The sequence below is a fragment of the Gymnoscopelus microlampas genome (assembly GCF_963454915.1).
Source record: "Gymnoscopelus microlampas genome assembly, chromosome: 23".
Lineage (NCBI taxonomy): Eukaryota > Metazoa > Chordata > Actinopteri > Myctophiformes > Myctophidae > Gymnoscopelus > Gymnoscopelus microlampas.
The window spans coordinates 15,022,757-15,029,324 of record NC_139960.1 but is presented as its reverse complement, the minus strand read 5'-3'; positions in this window follow the sequence as shown (position 1 = coordinate 15,029,324).

Genomic DNA, 6,568 nt, shown 5'->3' with positions numbered 1-6,568 from the left:
TATTGTCAATTTTTCAGAAATGCACTTATTTACTATTATATTGGTATTGAATGTGTTTATTGTGAGAGGTGTGAAAAGTCTATTTCCTGCCCAGATTGAGCACTCCTCTGAGGGCTGGAGAGAGAGGCATTTTGTCCCTGGGATTGGAGTAGGGTACACTGCTCCTTCTGACTCCCAGGTGTTATATATTATCATTAGCCAATGATTTCTGTATATATACTGTATGTTCCTTTTGTCTGCCAATATAATATTTGCCTGATGAATATCTAAAAGGGTCAAAACGTTGCGCCAGTAAATAAAAGTATATTTTTGGAGCTTAAAAACAGTGCACGGATGTTTTTATCTTCTCCTTCATTCTCGCCTTGATGCCTTGATGTCCAGCACCTGGCCTAAATACAGGCATGAGATGTGCACACAATCTTCTCCGTGAACTCATTTGAATCAAATACATCTTGTGTCTAACCAATAGAACACTTATATGTTTTTTTTAATGATGTGATGTTTCTTTTTTATGCAACTGCCTATTGTAGCAATTTGAGATTTTCACAAATGTAAAGTGCATTATAAATAAAATCCATTATTATTGTTATTATTACTTATACGCGACAAAGAAGCAGCAGAGAACTCATAGCATAATCCATTGTTTTGCTGTTGAATTATACATCAGCCGATTCAGCAGGAATCTGGTCCCCAAGCTCCATCTGTATTATAGCTTTTTTAATTTTACAAGCCCATATTCCCTTAGACTGAAATCCAATCGTTTTTCATTGATCGTTGAGTCACTGTTAGGCTTAATTATTCCTACCCTTGTGCTGGGTTCATCTATACATCAACCTTTTTAATTTCAAGGTTACCCAATGTGTTATGTATTAGGCCCTGGACCTCCATTTTATAAAAAAAAACATTTATCTTAGAAAAATGTTATTGTTACATGATTTGGTCTGATAAGGTCTGTCATTAGGTCCAGAAGTCCTTTACTGTCTATGTACTGTAAGTATAGAGATAACAGTCATCTGATCAAAATAGCCAATATTGTACATTCTCCATTACAGTATATAGGCCTACCTGCACATGTAATAATGGTGATCATATATTGAGCTGGGGACCCTCTTGAACCCCCTCAAGGACCTCCGAAGGACCCCGGATCAAACTTTGAGAACAACTGTGGTAAGGAAAGTAATTGTTCTGTGGATGAGATTCAACACAATTCACGGTAAAGGGAGATAATCGAGCGATCACTTTAGATCTATATTGGATCTTGACGTAACTTAAAACAGTGGTTACAGGAACTAAAGTAGACCCATACAGGTCTGTAACTCTGAGACAGGACAAATGTAACCAAAATGTAAAGGGTCCATTTGGTTACATTTGTACAATCTCAGAGTTACAATATGGATAATGTTACAGTATAGATTGGGGTACCAGAGATAAAAATGTAATTATTTAACTTATAAAGGTTCAGAATCACTACCATAAAGAATGCTTACTGAGACGGTTTACTGAGGCGGTTTTCTATGGCTTCTGTGAGTTTATGTCAATGTGCAGCCTTTGAGGGCAGTTTGCAGACACAACAGTTGCTGAGAGACCCAGGCGTGGTTCGACTGAATATCATTGTCTGTCTGTGCTTTTGTTTTCTGATGTCATTCCAGAGAAATCCCCTTCTAGCGGAGGGGTCTTCCCAGCTGTTGTTTCAATATCATCTTCTAAACCCTACGTTAATAAAAACCTAATTGAAAGAGCTTCATATCCTAGTGTATCCGGTTACTTACACTTGTGTAATATATACAGAACCTCGGCCTGTTTGTATGGGTCTATACCCTTCAGTCTAATCTAATTCATTTGATTTGTAACGTGTGTCTTTGAGAGTCTGCGTGTGCCTGTGAATGCATGTTATGTGCATGCTATATAGACCCTGTAATTTGCACAAAGACAGCTGACTTGATAACCTGTGTGATTGTCTCTGTGGATTCCATCTGCACTCTTAATGCGTAGGTCAATGCAAGTTTAATTGGCTGTGCTGTGTGGATGACAGTCTGTTCAGTTGACTGCCCTCTTGTTACCCTGCTGTGTATGTTGGGAACCACTAAATGCATTTCAATTTTAAGATTATTACTTTGTTATAATTTGATGTCTCTACCGCCACCATATTTATTAAACAATAAAATAAAATCTGGGGAAGGCAAAGGTGAGTCAGTGCAACATAGTTCAGTTAGACCATCGTTGCCATTTATCCCATTACATCACAAATCATTAACAGAATACACAGCAGTTAGAGATAGATATTTAGGCCACAGAGGCTTTATTTAAATCTAAATAAACGTAATTAAATCTAAACAAAACCTTTTATTAATGAACCTTGGCCTCAAAGTGTCCAAGCTCAGAATCTGTGTCCAAGCTCAGCAGTGTGCCAAGCCGTTCCTCATTATAGCAGCGCCCACTCACAAATTGATTTAAGGTTTACATTGTCAATGGCTCTGTGCTTTTGTCTATTCAGGCTATCGGTTGCCTGCTTGCAAGGCTGTGCTTACCCAGCAAATTTAGAGGCTGACCCAGATTAATTTGCTATTCACTCTGGTTAGTCAGTCTCTCCCACTGGGACGGTAGGCCTACATCTCTCCTATTTCAGTTCTCTCCATTATCATCTTTTTTGGATGAATGACACTAAAAAGAAATATCCCCAATAATGCGGTACGAGGTGTACTCCCGTGGGAGTTTTGTGCTAAAATAGATTTGTTTTGCAGATCTTGGTTCTAAAGAGTCCAAACTATGAGATATTGATGGGGTTAAAACATTTCGGACCCCCACTCCCTTTCTGGGGGGGTCATCTATTTTGGGACCTCCCAGAACAGTACGCCAGCCAGTTAATGTCCGATTTTCATAATATTAGAGTTGTTTTGCATGTTTTAAAACATTCCGAGTTGATTTCTTACACTTTTAAAGTACCAGAGCCTGGGCTCTGAAAACTAAAAGGATTGGTAGCTAATAGTCAATTTGACGGATGTGTTCAATACTAAACCTAAATAGTTGTTTAACTGTTTTTGTTGATTTGTATTTATATGGTGTCCTAGAACAATTTTGACTTGGTTGCCCAAAGTTGCCTTGCATAATCCAAGATGGCCACTGAACGCTATGGCAAAATCTTTACTTACAGTATGTCTCCCATCCAAAGTATGTGACAGCCGACTTATCAGGTGGAGCTGTAACTGAGCGTAACTGTTTCAGGAAGTGAACAGGTTCGTTCACGTTCACGGCAAAGAACTAGTTGTTATTCACAAATTGATCATGAACAACCCATCACTAGGGTCTCCTGTCAGCCCCCAATATGCTGCAACCACGTGCATTTCCTGTGCTGATCCCTGCATCACGAGTGACCAAATCTGCTGTCTGCTTGGATGAGAAAGTGCGAGATAGACCTTGACCTGACTTTTAACACGTGAGATTGAAGTGCATTTGAAAATATAACAATTCACCTAACCTTGACCTAACCTTTAGCACATGAGCTTGACCGGTGAAAATAGAACATCAGAAATGGATTCTATACACATGAACCCCCGGCCCCCCCCCCCCCCCTCAAAAAAAAGATAACACCTAATTCTAGGACAAGCGGTTCAAGAGTAACATTTTCACCATTGGCGTTTACTGGCCATCTTGGATTATGCAAATTGTCCAAATGGCAACATTGTTGTTCCAGGACCAGTGGCATCCCCAGGAATTACTTTTAGGACAGGCAAGATTTGTTTTGCCCCATAATAGAGGACCCCCCAGAAATGGGGAGGGGGTCAGAAAAAATGGAACCCCATCAATTTCTCATAGTTTGGACTCTTAAGAACCAAGATCTGCACAAAAATCCCACGGGAGCCGTTTTTTTGACGGCTCGTACTGCACTAAGGTACACCTGTCCAGGTATGACTGAATGATTCTGTAAATACACTAATATTGCAATTACATCATGAACCATCCAGACATCTCAGGTAATCTGTCTGGGACATGCAGCTCTGCTATCTGAACCCAGGCTAAGTTGTGGGACAAACTCAACTGCAGGTCTGCAACAACTCTAAATTCTTTCCAATCTGCTGCTGCCCTTTCTTCTGCACTGTAATTCTATTCTCTTATGTTTTCCTCTTAAATTGTATTCAAATGTCCTTTTATAATGTGTTTGTTTTGCACTCTCTTAATGCTTAATTATGCTTAATGTAGGCCTATAAAGAACTTTGAATTGCCTTGTTATTGGAATGTGCTATACAAATAAACTTTGCCTATAGGTCACTGACCAGACCAGGGGTACACCCCCAGAAACGTTTTAACAGAGTTGATGTCATTTCCTGTGTTCTGGTGAATTCTCGGAGTTTGATACCAAATCAAGGAGAAATGACAATCAAGGAGTCCTCAAGGAGATGTGGTTGAATTTTAAATCAAGGAAACTCCTGCAGAATCAAGGAGGGTTGGCAGCCCTGGTTTAGGCAACTCAGATTTAAAACTTTTTAATGCCACTTTAAATTAAATTAAAGACTAACAAAAAAGTGGTCAATGACAGCAATTATATTTAGGGTACATGTTGTCCACATATGTAATAGAGTTCACCATAAGCTAGGGTTGATAACAATACAAATATGGCATACATCTTAAATGTATGTGTAGTAACTGAGTAGTAATACTGTAATATGCCTGACTACGTCACCTCCCGCTTAGGTTTAGGAGGAACCCCTAAACCTTACACTGTTCAACTTCCCTTAAACAGGTACAATTACTTTACTAGAGGCAGTTTGTGGAAAAATATAACAACTTTATTACCATGAAATTACAAAACACATCACTGTCGTCTATTACAAACTAGCACGACAATTAAGGTCCTTAAGGCAAGGTATTTAGTATTAAAATGGCAATCTAACAGTTACCTCTCGCAGTCTAAGGAAGGGCGGGTCGGCCCGTGCACACAGTGAATACCGAAATAACTAGGGGAAAAGAAAAGGGGACAGGCCTGGCCTCAAAGAAATCATGCAATATAAATACACAATTCAAATACAAAACATGCAGTGCCAAGTTATATCAATACACACCAATAAAAACCAAAGGGGTCCCCAGTGCAGTCCCAAGCTGAGAGGAAAGCCGTGTGCAGCAGGGCGGACCCGGCCTTGAACAGGGTTACACGAATTAAACTGTAACAGAACAGAGGAGAGAAACAGTTAAAATATGCCAATATGGATAAATGTTAAAACCTATGCCTACAGTGTACCTTGGCTAGATGGCTCAAATAAACAAAACAAAAAGAGTAAATTAACAGTGGAAAACAGTGGCCAGTGTGGTCCCTTGTGTGATGCATTAAAATAAGATAATAAAACACAATGATGTTGGCTAAATTAAAGTGCTAAAGAGCATGGGAAGCCTCCATGTGCTCAACAGAAAATAGGCAACCAAACAAACAAAAGCCAGCAGTAACATGTGCTCAAACAATAAGCTAACATTAGCACTAGCTGCAACAAACAAAAGGGTCGCACAAAGTAGCAGATCTACAAGGTTCAGTTTTTGGCCTACCATGTGTTCTCCATCTCCCTGGAACCATGCAGCCTACAGCAGAGACAAATGGCTCTCTACTGGGAGGAGCTAGGCTTTTATACTTCCTGGTCATGTGACTAAGTCAGGTGCAGTGGGTGCACCATTCACCTGGGTTCCCACATATGGCATGCAAAAACATAATAATAATAAAATAAAACATTATCACAGTAGGGATAGCTATTTTTTATCCATTTCAATCCCCTTATCATTCCTTATCGATCCCACTATATATATTATTTTTGTGATCCTGGGCACTACACTCCCCCCACCAGGGCCGAGCTCATGCCTCCTTCAATGCATGAGAGCCAACTGACCTTCTTGTCACCTGACAGGGGGGAGTTTCCCTGGTTGGACGTAGCGCGTGGAAGGAGTTATTACAACCAGTTCCCTTTCCCTCCATCAGGCGCCCCGGCTGACCAGGGGAGGCAGAATAGTGACCAGGATTACTACATGTTTTTGTGAGTGTATTAACTACCCTATGAGACACGGGGAGAACATGCAAACTCCACACAGAAAGGCCCTTTCGCTAACCCCACCTAGGGTATGGGCGCTGATGAACCCACAAAATGTAACAATGTGTACGTTCCGTAATGCAATTCCAATGGTGAAAGCTGAGTTGTTTCACCCGGTGAAGGAATGGCGGATTTGGCCAAGCCCAGAAATACCCGTACGTGTGTCTCTAAGAATTAGTTTGGTCGACAGCCTGCGGGGGCCCTATAGCAACTCCGGGGCCCTAAGCGGCCACGTTGTTCGCGTATAGGGCGGGCCGGCACTGACTGTGCATCAATGCCAGCCCTTGTGACAAGTGTTGCTCAGAAACAGCGCCTCTCTGGTTGCCACGGTGGGACTGGGGGAGCATAGCCGTTCCTTGGCAGCACAGGACACCTGGAGCGGTGTCCTGTGACGCACGGGCATTCCCCGCGGACGGTGTGCCCATGCTACCCCCACCCACCCCCACCACCCTGAATAATCCAATGTAACCAAAGCCACCATCAGAGGAAACGTTAACCCCAAA